Below are 14,987 nucleotides of genomic sequence, written 5' to 3' on the forward strand. Positions count from 1 at the left end.
TAAAGTCCTCATATGAGTGAAGTGGTGTGATTTTTGTTTTTCTGACTGACTAATTTCACTTAGCATAATACCCTCCAGTTCCATCCACGTAGTTGCAAATGGCAAGGGTTCATTCTTTCTGATTGCCAAGTAATACTCCGTTGTATATATTTACCACATCTTCTTTATCCATTCATCCATCGATGGACATTTGGGCTCTTTTCATACTTTGGCTATTGTTGATAGTGCTGCTATAAACATGGGGGTGCTTGTGTCCCTTCAAAGCAGCACACCTGTATCCCTTGGATAAATGCCTAGAAGTGCAATTGCTGGGTCGTAGAGTAGTTCTATTTTTAGTTTTTTGAGGAACCTCCATACTCTTTTCCAGAGTGGCGGCACCAGCTTGCATTGCCACCAACAATGCAAAAGAGATCCTCTTTCTCTGCATCCTGGCCAATATCTGTTGTTGCCTGAGTTGTTAATGTTAGCCATTCTGACAGGTGTCAGATGGTATCTCATTGTAGTTTTGATTTGTATTTCCCTGATGATGAGTGATGTTGAGGATTTTTTTCATGTGTCAGTTGGCCATCTGGATGTCTTCTTTGGAGAAGTGTCTATTCATGTCTTTTGCCCATTTCTTCACTGGATTCTTTGTTTTTTGGGTGTTGAGTTTGATAAGTTCTTTATAGATTTTGGATACTAACCCTTTATCTGATATGTCATTTGCAAATATCTTCTCCCATTCTGTCAGTTGCCTTTTAGTTTTGCTTATTGTTTCCTTCTCTGTGCAGAAGCCTTTTATTTTGATGAGGTCCCAGTAGTTCATTTTTGCTTTTGTTTCCCTTGCCTCCAGAGACTTGTTGAGTAAGAAGTTGGTGCGGCCAAGATCAAAGAGGTTTTTGCCTGCTTTCTCTTCAAGGATTTTGATGTCTCCTGTCTTACATTTAGGTCTTTCATCCATTTTGAGTTTATTTTTGTGTATGGTGTAAGAAAGTGTTCCAGGTTCATTCTTCTGCATGTCGCTTTCTAGTTTTCCCAGCACTGCTTACTGAAGAGACATTGGATATTCTTTCGTGCTTTGTCAAAGATTAGTTGGCCATACATTTGTGGGTCCATTTCTGGGTTAGAGATTTTTTTTTTTCACTTAAATTTAATATCTATTAGCATTGCAAATTATACTTCTCAGTTTATATTGTAAATACTCTCAGTCATTCACGTAAGAGCAGGTTTTGATGTAGAGGATGGTAGAGTGAAACTTGCTGGTACCTGTGATGAGGTGAAGACTCTTTGGGAGAAAGTAGATTTGTGAAGAAAGTTTGAAGACCCCAAACCTCAGCGTTAATGTTGCTTAGGATCAATTCTATAGTACTTTTCTTCTAATTTCACATTATCGCGTCACACATAAGCAAACAGTTGTATGTTTGTTGAGACTCTTTGCTGGGTAGTTGAGGGTTCATAGGACAGAAACTATGGTGCTTTCTTGGAACCTTACAGTGGAAAATTTACTATGAAATTTAGATGGTTATAGCTGCTTTGTAGTCTTCCTGAAACAAAAGTCATATGGTATGTTGGGTATTGTCAGATTTACATTAGCCTTATGATTTCCATCTCTCTTCCTGCTCTAATTCCCACCATCCTCTTTACTAAGAGTTAGGAGACCCCAGTTCAAGGTGGTGGTGAAGGTAAAGTGGGCAGAGAGTTGAATCTTCAACTCCATTTTGCTCTGGAGAAAGAAACATAGCTCAGAAAATAAGTGCAGTTGTTATTTAAGTTCTCATATTGGAACTTTAAAATTTCCCTTGTAATAGCATCTGTCCTCTCCTCTACCTTTGTGTATCTAATGTACCATTCTCTGTGTAAAATTACCACACATTCAAAATGCTCAGTAAGCATATTAAAATGGTAGCTTTGGAGGGGGGAAGGGCACTGGGAGTGGAGTATGTAATAAAAGGAACCTAATTCGTTAATTAAAATTATCTTGTTGGCAATAGTATTTAACTGTGTTGCAGATTTTACTATAAACAAATAGACTTGGTTTCTAGTCTATTCAAGTCGGTATCCTAGACTATATCTTAAAGTTTTCTCAAAATTCATTATACAAAACTCTTGATGCCTACTAGATTCCTTGAAGACTATGAACTACCTGCCCGAATGAGAATCCACAATGTATTACTAGTCTTCCTGTTACTGTTCGCCCCCAAAGTAGAATAATTGATGTTGAGTTTTAACTGTGTTGTTGACACAGGTTTTGACATTTTCAAAAAATGTAAAAATATTGTTGAAATAGCTGATGTTTAGAAGTATATCCTAGGTCTGAATTTGCATTTAAATTGTATTGCTTTCTTTGTATCTATCTTATCTCCAAAGTAAGAAACAAGTATTTGTGTTGTTGCTTTTAAATTATAGCAAGCACTGTCTGGAATCTGAGTAACTATAGAACTCAGCACTTTGAAGTTGAGACTTTTGGTCGTGTGTGTATGTTCATAGGTAAACACACCACATATATTTTCAACTTTTTTTTTCTTTTTTTTGTTTTTTAAGTTTATTAATTTTGAGAGAGAGAGAGAAAGGGAGGGAGAAAAAGAATGCAAAGCAGGGTCTGCACTGTCAGCATGTAGCCTGAAGTGGGCTCGAACCTAAGAACTGTGAGATCATGACCTGAACAGAAACCAAGAGTCGGATGCTTAACCCACTGAGCCACCCAGTTGCTCCCATTATGTTCAATTTCTATGAAAGAGGCCTGGGTCAAATAAGCTGATATGAGAGATTTTGTGAAGGAAATAATATGATACCCAAATCTTTGGATCTTTATTGACTATGACTATAAACACAAGTCAAGTTACAAAGAAGATTCCCTTTAAAGCATTATATTCACAACAGTTTTGGTGTCATATTTTAATTCTTCAAAAATTGATTACTTTTTTTTTCCAGAAACATGTATGGTAACTATGACAAAGCAAAACACTGTATTCCCAGCTATTCCAAGTTATGTTTTTACCCCTTCCTCCTAAATCTGAGAAAATATATCTTCAGGCATGGAAAATGAATTATGTGCCACTATCTACTTAAGTATAAAGCACACATAACAAATTTCAAGACACTGGAAATGTCCTTAGAATTGGTTTTAGATGTCAGATTAACATTAGCCACTTTTTCAGTGTTTTTGTTGAAACCTGAAGCTTGTCTTATAGGAAATAGAAATTGAAACAGAAATTGGTGTTGCAGGAGTACAGATTGAAATTTAAATATCTCAAACTATTATATTTGAATGGCATTATGTGCCAAGAAATTGGAATTAATTTGTTGAAATTAGGATTTGAACTAAAGTAAAATAAATCCATGCTCCCTTTCATTTCTTTTCAGGAGGTAAGTATGTGGTCCAATCCTTTTATGTTCTTTTTCTCTTATTGCAACAAAAATGTAAACCATTCTACTTTCTTTTCTCCTTTCACTTCAGGTGCTAGTAATAATAGAGTGTAACACATCTGTTATTTTGTGTGTTGTGCCCTGATGCAGGTTTCATACCCAGTTTTCACCCAACCATACTGTCCAAGAAGATAGAATAAGCTGATTAGTGAGCCTGGGTAGTATTTCTGTTCTGAAGCTTAGGTGGAATTAGATCAGTCCCACACAGTGTACGTGGTCCGTGAGTAAGGAGGAGTATTTTCCTAAAATCAGAGTGCTTTTATCAGATAATGGGAGATACATGTATACTGGTCAGGCTACTTAAGAAAAGCCAGTATAGAAAAATGCACTTTTGTGGCTGATTATTTTCTTATTTAAAAAATGCTCTACAGGGGGCACGAGGGTGGCTCAGTCAGTTAAGCATCTGACTTCGGCTCAGGTCATGATCTCGTTTGTGAGTTCAAGCCCTGCTTTGGGCTCTGTGCTGACAGCTCAGAGCCTGGAGACTGCTTTGGATTCTGTGTCTTCCTCTCTCTCTGCCCCTCCCTGCTCACGCTTGCTCTCTCAAAAATAAATAAACATTAAAAAATGCTCTACAGTGCATTTCCTTTGTAGCTTGAAAGGTTACACAATCTGATTTTTGTTAATTATAAAAAAGTTAAAATTTCAAAATATTTACTAGCAGTTTTGTAAAGTATAGCTATTACAGATGTCTCTTGGGCTGCTTCAGGATAGCCTTTTACTATTCACTTGGTATTCCCTGTAATTGGTGGCCCCTGGGGTTGTAGAACACTGAGCTCTGAAGGGTTGCTATACTAGAATTAGTAACAAAAGGTGGCTTTGTGTCTACCAGTGGGAATATTTGGAGACTATTTTCTTTGTGTTTTTTTTAATTGGCTTAATTTGAACCAAATATTATATATTACTATTTCATTTTATTTAAGATTTTATTTTCGAGTAATCTCTACACCCAACATGGGGCTTGAACTCACAACCCCCAAGATCAAGAGTCGCATGCTCCTCTGACTGAGCCAGCCAGGCACTCCTATATTTCTTTAAATATTGACTGCCGTAGGAGCAGTAGCAACTAATGCAGAGGCATTTAAGGATTAGTGACCAGTGGAGTATTTGTACTATATAGCGGCTGTTGTAGGGCATGTGCTTAGTTTTAATGGAGGACATAGTTGGTACTGTGTGTCTCTAGTAGGAGTGAGCATATTTAAAGGAGAATTGCTCTTTATATATTCTCAACTGTCATTATCTTGGCATTTTTAGTCCATATTTAATTTTAATATTGTTAGAACGAAATACACTGACATTCGCTTTTTTTTTAAGTTTAATAAACTATTTTTTTAGGGCAGGTTTAGGTTCACAGCAAAGCTGAGTGGAAAGTACGGAGTTCCTCTAGACTCCCTTCCTCCATGCGTGTAAACCAACTTTAATGCTTTACTCCAACGTATTTTTATAAAAATATTTAAAAAGACAAATATTTTAAATGCTCATTTCTACAACTAAAACAATGTCGTTCTCTGTCTTCAAACTGGGAGGGGGAAAGTGTTCTAGAGCCAAGAAGCAGTCTCTGACCCTCTAACCTTGCGAGTGAGAAGTTAGGCCATGTTTTATGATCCTTTTCCAGTTGAATGTTGCTTCTCTGAAGACTACAGGGAGAATAAGGATCTAATGTAACTTGATCTGGATCATCCTGTTGTTCTGTGAATGGCAAACTGGAGTCCTGGGTTCTGGCCTAGCTCTGACTCTAGCTTGTTGTGGTCAGAGGGGTTGAATGCAGGAGACTCCAGCTCTCATCTGCCTCCAGCATTTTGTGATTCCATGATTTATTGGAATCTCTAGTGGGGAGGACATCAAATCCTGCAGGTTAGCAGCATGGAATCATGGGAAAAGCACTGTGGTGACCTGAGGTATTTATTGGTCATAAACCAGCTGAATGCCTTTTGTCCCATCACTTTACCTTTTTGGGTCTGCCCTAGTTTCAGCTGTGGAAATGTGATTGGACTTCTCTGTGTCCCTCTAAGAAAAGTTTCTTGGATCTTTCTGATAACACAGTAATCACTGTGTGGTATTGTTTGTCCCAGGAACAACTGTTCGGTGAATAAATAACTTCAAAATGGAGTGTATTGACACTGACTGTGGATCACTTTTGAGCAGATTCTTTCTGTCTTCATATGAGGAATATTCTTGCAATTAACATATTTGAAGCAAGAGTCTCTCTTCAGCTAAGCTTTTACTAGATATACATTAGGCACTTGAAAAGGAAAGGGATTATTTCCTGAATAGTAGTTTCTCTTAAACAAAAAAAAAACCACAATGTAAAATATCAATAGAAATGTACTTTTTCATAACATCACATGATTTTAAATTGTTTTTATGATTTCTTTAAATTGTGCTATTTAATTAATTAGTTAATTAAGGGAAAAAAGGGAAAGGCTAGTGCCCTTTACTTCTCAGAACAGAATATTTTCCATTTAAAATTTATGTAAATTGCAAATGACTGACTTCCTAAAACTGAATGACTTTGGACTAAATTGTTTAAGTAAATGTGACTTTCTGTATATTGCGAATTACTGCTGAAGTGAAAGCAGGTTTAAAGGAAACCTTTCTTACCTCAAAGGACAAGGTGGTTCTAAGGCTTCTCCAGTGGGTTTTTTTCACAGAACGCCTCCCTAAAGGTTCAGGCTAATTCCTGAAGTGTGTAGGGCAGGGTTTATTTGGTCTAACCTACCTAAAGTATGGCAGGTTATCCCACAGGGCTGGGATTATCCTAACCTTATATTTTCCAGCTCGGTGCTCAGTGGCTTGATAGAGCTAATGAATCTTCCCAAAGTACCTGGGGTTTCCCTGTTGGTATTCCTGATGTAGCTGCTAGCAAGCGTGTTTTTATACTCTTCCTGGAAGTGAAACTCCTTCTGCCTTAAATGTGCAATTTCCCCTGCCTGAGAAGGTCAAAGGCACATTTATGTAGTTCACAAGAGTATAAAAGAGGCATTCACTGCTTCCCTGCCAAGCCATCTGACGGGACTAATGCCTACTCATTTTCCACCTCTACTTATGGAAACTGCAGAAATTCATGGTTCCACCATGGTCTTTGAAACAACATTCTTATGGCAAATGAGTATTATAATGAAATACCCATATTATCAAATCAGCAAATGTACCTCAAAATTGGTAGGAGTAAAAAGTGGCTTCTCAGACTGTCAGAGTTAAAAGTATGTTAAAACCACCTAAATTAAAACAGAATCTACAGTGAAATCCCACTGGAAAAACTGGCAATTTACTTAGCATCCAAATGCTGAGAATATTCAAGGCAAATTTCAGTGTGTTCACAATGTAACTTTATTAAATGCTTTTCTGTCATTTAGTTTTAACTCTAGTGAGATTACAGATATTTATTGAGCATTTACTGTATGCCAAGCCCTGAGTATCTGTATCTTCTAATAATTCAAGGCAACCTTTAGAAGTGGAGGGATTGTTATCTTCATTTTGAAGGTGAGGAATGGAGGCTCAGAGAGTCCCAGGAATCGACCCACAATTGCAGGGTGGTAAATGGTAGATGCAGGGTTTGGCCCTAACTAAGGTCAGTGTGCTTTGCAGAACACCATGCTGCTAACTGTACTCTATTCTTTGAAACGATGGAGAGGGAAAAAAAAAAAAGCAAATTGCATTACTTTCTCATTTGCCCACGTTTCATGTTCCACTTTCTGATATGAGCCCTGCACTTCAGCTAGATCTGCTTCCTGTCCCTTCCAGCATGCTTCTTCCCAGTACTGAACTTTGGCTCGTCCCGTGCCTGTAACACTCCCCTCATCTGCTGTCTCCCCATATCCCAAATTGCCACACTTCAGCTTCAGGTGCCAGCTTTAGTCACTTTCCGCGTAGATTCCCTTGTGCATCCTAACTGGTTTGAATTCTTTGTTTACCATTTTGGCATGCATTTTTCTCTACTATTATTTAACGTTGTGTGTATGTGTGTGTGTGCACGCGTGTGCGTGAGAGAGAGAGAGAGAGAGAGAGATTACCCGACTAGATCATCAGTTTCTAAAAACCAGCAACTAACACACTCCTATTTGCAGTGTTAATACGTGGTAAGTCATTAATAATTTCTGAAACTATAAAAGGTTATATCATTTGTATCTGTGTGCTGTTGGCATATAGATAGATGGTAGGTAGTTTTTAAAGCATAATTTTATAATTGGTCAGTATTGAGTCCTGAAAAGGAGAGGATTTCCAAACCTTTCATCTTTTTTTTTAAAGTTTATTTATTTATTTTGAGAGAGAGACAGAGCACAAGTAGGGGAGGGGCAGAAAGAGAGGGAGAGAGAGAATCCCAAGCAGGCCCTGTACTGTCAGTGTCGAGCCCAACATCGGGTTCTATCTCACAAACTGTGAGATCATGACCTGAACTGAAATCAGGAATGGGAAGCTTAACTGACTGAACCGGCCACCCAGGTGTCCTCCAAATATTTCATCTTGCTATCATAAGAGGTCCGTGTCAAACAACGATTGCTAGAATTTTTTGTCTCTGTCTGCTAGTGTTTTCTAACAGCTTACTGGGAATTCCAAACAGATGGACAAATCTGTAATGACTTAGATATCTAGAGAACTCTTGTTTTGCCTGTATTACTATATGTAAAGTTCCTTACCCTAAAGGCCCTGGGTCATGAGGAAATGCAAGGGCCTACGTGGGAAGATGACAGAGAGGTACTTCAAATTTGCATTTTCTCTTAAGAGATTTCCATTTTCAGTATAGCTGACAGTTGTAATTTCTGTTAAAGATTGGTGCCTGGCCAAAAATGCCTGTGAAATAGCTGTGGTTTAAGCTTCAAGTATAAAGATTTTAACGAAAGTGTTGGCAATATATTGTATGAATAAAGACAGCACTTGTTAAAAAGCATATATATGTGTGTATGTGTAGATTTGTATGTATGTATGTGTGTGTGTAAGTATATATCTGCAGTTATCTTTGTCTATATGAAGATATTTTATTTCAGGAAGTGATTTAACTGGAGGTCAGACTATCAGCTTATTATTTCTAGGAAAAGCATCCTTTGGCCTATGGGTGAACCACAGTGATCTAAAGCATGGAATTCATTGCCTAAAATTGCTAAACAGCTGATGTGCATTTTCAGTACTGTACTATTGAATAATGTGTGTGACACCACTATTGAGGAGATTGGGTGAAGACCTTAGGCACACACAGGACAGGGAAGGCTTTTGTTAAATCAGTGAGAATCTTTTATTTATTTATTTTTAAATTTTTTTTATATGTTTATTCCTTTAGAGAGAGAGAGAGAGAGAGAGAGAGAGATCATGAGTGGGGAAGGGGCAGAGAGAGAGGGAGACACAGAATCTGAAGCAGGCTCCAGGCTCTGAGCTGTGAGCACAGAGCCTGATGTGGGGCTCAAACCCACAAACTTCGAGGTCATGACCTGAGCAGAAGTCAGATGCTTAACCAACTGAGCCACCCAGGCACCCCAGTGAGAATCTTTTAGACTACAAATAATGATATATTACACAGAAGTAATAGCTTGGAGTTTGTATTTAAGTTTTATTTGTAAGCATGTAGTATATAAAAGAGTGAATTGAGGAAAATATAAGAATTGTACTCATGTAAAGAAGTAGTTTTAAGACAGAAAAAAATCTTTTAAGAAAACCTACATCATAACCTATGGGGAGTGGAATACATGTTGCTGGGGAAATGGAGGAAAGCAGTGAAAGATTTAGCAAAAGAGTGAGTATTAAGACTATTATTTGTGACTTGGACTTGTTTTGGCTTTCAGAGGTCATGCTGACTCTCTCAGATTAGAAATACAGTCTCAAAGCATAAACATTGGAAATAATAATTTTCAAATGTGCTTTCTTGGGTTCTCCATTTTGTTTTCTTCAGGTGTAAAACCAAGAGTATTCTATTTTTCAGGAGAATGAGGAAAAATCTATTTCCTTTTCAATTAGTTTGGCTATTTTTGTTGTTGTTGTTTATGGTACCATAAATGGAGAGACATCTGTACCATGCATTGTATCATGACTAACAAATTTTTTTTCATTTGAATGTAATTGTTCTTTAGCAAATAATTGCAGTCCAGAATGACTTTTATTGAGCTTGATTGAATTAAGGTTATGTATGAAAATGAGTTAGTTAAAGCTTAATCTATTATCCAGAGAATTGATGAAAACATCAGAAAAGCAGTCATTCGTGGGGATTAAATATTCTTCCATATAAGTGGGCAACATGGTTACCTTGGAGTCTCTTCTGAACTGACGGGGTAGTAATGACATCAGGGTGCAAAACACCCAGTGTTGGCATAGAAGGGGATTTTACCATGATGTGCCTTTGAATGTTATACTGTACATTAACACTAATTGGGAGTCTGTCTCATTGTAAGCAGTGGCACCTCACCTTATTTTAGTATAATAAGCTTTTCAAAACATAGCACCCCAAGGGGCAGTGTGTAAGCCGTGCCAGAAAGCCAGTTGCTTTGGGATCTTTCAGTGGTTGCTGAGGCCCATTCTTTAAGATAGGTTTTTCAAATGCCAAGTCAGATGCCCAATTTGCAGTAAGAGGTAAATAATAGATATTTAATAGATAGTTCTCCCACCTGCCATGAAGTTTCTCAGAGGGAATCCTGAGCTGTGCCTGATCAGTCCTGCTAGGTATGCATCCCCTGGGTGTGGCGGGGTCACTGGTAGGAAACAGGTCTTGAAAAGGAGAAGAGAACAGATTCTTAACGAGGCAGTGTGAGCTAAGGATGAGAGTGAAGGTTGAGAAGAAGCCAAAGTGGAACTCAGAAAACACAGGCATGAGCTGGCTGAGGTGAAAATCTGCCCTGGCTGTGGAAGAAGGGCACCTTCAAGCCCCCAATCTGTAGGGTTGTGTTCGCACCTTGGGCATTTCCCCCTGCTTGCCCCGCTCTGTCCTCTGACACCTCACACAGCCACCCATTTCCATCACATGATAACACTTTGTGAAGTATTTGTAACTTTAAATGCAGAGCAGCTTATGCTGAAACTGCTTTTTCTGAAGCTACTCATGTGGGCATTTGTAAGAACCAGATAAAATCTGGAGTCTCTAAGGTTGGCTATCAGAGAACTCAAAGGGAGTCTGTCTCAGTCAGAATCTTCAGCCTTGAAATTGACCTCTACTTCATGGCTGATTCCCTGGCTTCTCTCTCCCAGTCAGTTAAGTCCAACAAGATTTCTCTGTTACCCTAAGAGTTTTAAAACCCCTACTGGCCACAGCATAGTCTGCCTCCTTACTGTCCCTCCCCACTTATCCACAGATAGTTGCATCACAGTGGATAAATTATTGAATAATCATCAAAATAAGGTGTAACTAGAGTCCATTTTTTGATATGTATATGTGTATTTGATTATATAAACAAACACATCGACAAGGGTACCCAAAGATTAGGGAAAGTTTATTTTTCGGCTCCTAAAAGAAGTTATGTGTATAGGATATATTAACATATTTTATTTCTCACATAGCATGTGCCCACTTCTTAAACCAAAAAGAACACAAATCTTTAAACCAAAATAAGAATTAAATCCACACTGTTAATTAATGTTGGACCCTCCTTTCCCATTTTTGACAGTATAATTTTTTTTCATTTATACCAATTTATTTACCTAACAGTTTTTTATAATTATTTATTAACGATTTTTACCTATTTTTTACAGTGTTTTTCTTTTCTTTCTTTTTTTTTTTTAACAGTGTTTATTTTAATGTTTCTTTTCTATATTGACTTTTGGATTTATATGAAAAAAATTAGGTGATTAAATATATGAGATAATGAATTTTTTTTAAATAGTATTTTTAATAATGTCAGTTGTCTATTTTATGATAGCTAAGAAGAGACTTCTACATCACTACTTGGTTTTTGGAATTGTACACTTAGTAAAAACACAGTCATTTTATTTGAAAGTATTCATATGGGTCCTTTGTAGTTTGCTTCAAAGATCTGGATTTATCATTTCATCCATACTCTTGTTTTAAAAAATATGGGTGTATGAGTAGTAACTTGTATGAAGCCACATGAGACCATTTAATATTTTGTTCGTTGTTTGCAGCTGTTTTCTTCAATAGCACTGGGTGGTAACTGAATTGTCTTAAGTCTAGATAGGATTACTCAGATGAATCATTACATATTTTTGATATTTAATGTAAGTGCTTCCATGTCATAGTGGCTGATTCAGTAAAAGGCTTGAGTTATGTCACAAAATGACTAATAATATTGATAGAGCTGTAAGCCAGTACATGATATCCAGTTTCTAGAGTACGGAGTAGCCTGCTGATTGTAAAGAAATACAACCGGCAAAGGGGTGGGAAATTCTGTCTTAGTTGAATGTGAATTTAGTATTACCATTAGAGCATCCTAGCAACTAAATAAATGTATCTCACCTAGAAACTGAAATAACTGAATTCTTAAAAGTGATACAACTTAGTTATATGTCTATATTTGCAGTATTATTAATGTCAAATGTTCCATTTAGTTTTTGTGGACAACCTTTCGCTGATTTTGATCCTCTTTCCTATGTTTACTTCATCACTTTTAGCTAGAAAGTAATTTTTTTGGTAACATTTTTTTCTCTGTGGATGTCTCCCCTTACTCCTCACCTTAAAAAAAAAAAAAAAACAAAAAACAAGATAAAACAAAACTGTGTTGCTTCACTCATCTTTAAAACATTTTTTTTAAATTTTTTTTTTTTTTAACATTTATTTATTTTTGAGACAGAGAGAGACAGAGCATGAACGGGGGAGGGTCAGAGAGAGAGGGAGACACAGAATCTGAAACGGGCTCCAGGCTCTGAGCAGTCAGCACAGAGCCTGACGCGGGGCTCGAACTCACTGACCGCGAGATCGTGACCTGAGCCGAAGTCGGACGCTCAACCGACTGAGCCACCCAGGCGCCCCTCATCTTTAAAACATTTGAAAGAAAAATGATAAGATTAATACCTGAACCACAGTTTATCTGGTTTGATTGGACCAGTCATTTAAAATAACTTGAATCTAGTTAGAATGTCCGTTTAATGTCTTGTTTTTCCAGTGGATTTGTGTGTAATTCTACACTTGATTTTAGCCAAAAGCCTGACAAGTTATTGCCTATCTATAACTTCAATCTCAGAATTTCCGTTGAATAATTTTAGTGACTGTCTTTTTTGTTAAATTAAAATTGACCATAAACATTTTAGGCCACTTTCTCTAAATCGTGTTAGCAAAGGAATTTTTATTAATATGCCTGTTTTGGTTGTTTGGCCATTACTCATTTTGGGGGTATAATTTTGCTAAAGGACAAGAAGTGTCAGCTTTTTTTAAAGTCCTTCACGGCTCACCATTTGCTTTTGGTCTTTCACAGAATCCTGCTGCATCACAGAAGCTGGAAATTCTGATGTTCCATTCAAATCACAATGGAAAGTCTTGACTTGACCGGTAAGAGCAGCATCACAGGTGCATCATACTTAGCTGGAAGCAGTGAAGCCGGCAAGAACTATGTGCTGTCCAAGCTGGTCTCCGCTTTTTCCTATCTGATATGTTCACCTTCCATAGTGATCAGGGAAGGGTGATACCTTTGTGTGGTTTTTGTCTTTTTTAGTGAATCACTTTTTCTTAAAGTGACATTTTAATCTCCATCATCAAGTAAGTTAAATTTTCCTTTAAAATCATGAATTTAAAAAAATTATGTCAAAATCTCTGATTAGTTTCCCCACGGTAATGACCTGTTGGTGGAACGTCCAATTTATTCAAGTCCTGAATATGTAGAGGTTATGTACCTAAATAAGTATTAAATGGGTCTAGTCTCCATAAGTTATTTTTGTTTGCACTGCCTTTGGCTTTAACTGAAAAATGAATTTGTATCAGAGCATTATGGAGTATTTTTTTAATCTGCTAAAAATAATAGAGGCAGGTGTAGCAGCATTATGAAACTGTTTGAATATGAAAACCACACAGTGAAGAAAAACTTGAGATTGTAAAATATATATGTGACAAATTATATCAAACTCTAAAACTCACAGATACTATAACTCTGTCCTCTTGTATATAAGTTACTTTCAGAGGAGAAGAGTTTTTTTTTTAAATAGTTTTAAGATATGGCAATAGTATTTTAAGATTAATCTTAATGGCTACTTAAATGCATAGAGTTGTCTCTTTCTGCGACTCGAAGGTGTGATTGCTGATGTCTGAACACTTTGTGGTGAACTGATGCTTTAAAGACAGGAATTTGATGTAAATTAAGATGAACAAATCTAGTAGATATTGTTTAGTTGTAGTTTTTAGGGTTTATTTTATGAACTTATTCGTTAATTTTCTGATTAATAGAAAATTAATCTTAAATCTTTTCCTGTTTTTAATTATTTTGATTTGTTAGCTTTTCAAATCTGTCTAGAATATCTGTGGCTACCTTCATGTTTTAGTAAGTATATGATTGAATATTGCTTTTATGACGTGGGTATAAATGTAAGGCTTCTGAGCCCTTCTGCTGAATGTCATTGTCTAAGATTGTACATACAGTAACCCATGTACACCTTAGCTTGAATGTCTATTTACTTGGATATTTAAACGCCAGCAAAATCTTAAATGCCACTGAGAAGTTGGGACTTGGTTATCATTTTTCCTCCTTTTTGTGCTATCCTTGGAGGCACAATTAAGTTTCAAATACAGATTCTGGATTTAAGACTGCCAGTTTAGTGCACAGTTGATTTTGGTTTTACTGGGTCAGCAGAATAGACTATAGATATTTGAATATTGATACTGAAATTTTAAATTTGTTCTTCTCCATTGTTAATCCTGAAGGGAGTTGAATATAGTGAGGCCTAAAGAAAATTAAATTTGTGGCAATATTCTGAATTTGCTAAATATGAATACATATCTAGAAAGTAAAGCTGGAAACTTTATCTGATCTGTTCAGGAAACTAAGTTGTTCATCAGCATTAGTATGGTGGTCTTGACTTAAGTAGCCCTCTGATCTGTGATTTCTGAATGTTAATCAGATAATTTCAATAAAATGTTTTTTATTGACTATAAGAAACTGACATAAATTCAAATTGCTGATAAAATTTAAGAAGCCTAATTGAAGATGACTAACACTATATACTTCTAGCTTACATTTATGATCATCTTAAATACAGTATTAACTAAGAAACAGAAAAGATGCCGTGTGAAACCAAGAGTAATTTAGGAAGCAGATCCTGGAAGATGTTACATGGCAAAAAGATGCTAGAGTCCAATAAATGTAGGAAACATGATGTATCATTCAGTTTAGGCAAAGTTATGTTTCATTATCCAAAGAATTCCCAAATCTGAGTGGTTTATAGCAGTAAAAATTTATTTCTCACTCTTGTTCATGTTCTTGATGAATCAGCTGCCACTGTGCTCAATGTCCTCTTTGTCCCTGGACCAAACCTAAAGAAGCAACCTTTCTGGGATACAGAACTTTCTTTCTTTTCTTTCCTTTTCTTTTCCTTCTCCTTCATTTATTTATTTATTTTGAGAGAGAGAGCACGAGCAGGGAAGGGGCAGAGAGAGAGAGAGAGAGAAAATCCCAAGCAGTCTCTGTGCTGTCAGCCTGGAGCCCAAGGTGGGGCTCAAACTCATG

At 36.8% G+C, this 14,987-nt stretch overlaps 1 protein-coding gene across 7 annotated transcripts in view; it reads left to right on the plus strand.

The window, feature by feature from the left end:
• BBX (BBX high mobility group box domain containing) overlaps positions 1-14,987 on the plus strand; it is a 283,637-nt gene that overhangs the window by 99,792 nt on the left and 168,858 nt on the right. For 6 of the 7 annotated variants that reach the window (XM_060640117.3, XM_060640114.3, XM_060640120.3 and 3 more), the window contains one exon: positions 12,750-12,823. The gene's annotated coding sequence lies outside the window, so the exon portion shown is untranslated. The other variant, XM_060640119.3, reaches the window with a different exon arrangement.

Source organism: Panthera onca, chromosome C2, assembly GCF_046562875.1.
Source record: "Panthera onca isolate mPanOnc1 chromosome C2, mPanOnc1 haplotype 2, whole genome shotgun sequence".
NCBI lineage: Eukaryota > Metazoa > Chordata > Mammalia > Carnivora > Felidae > Panthera > Panthera onca.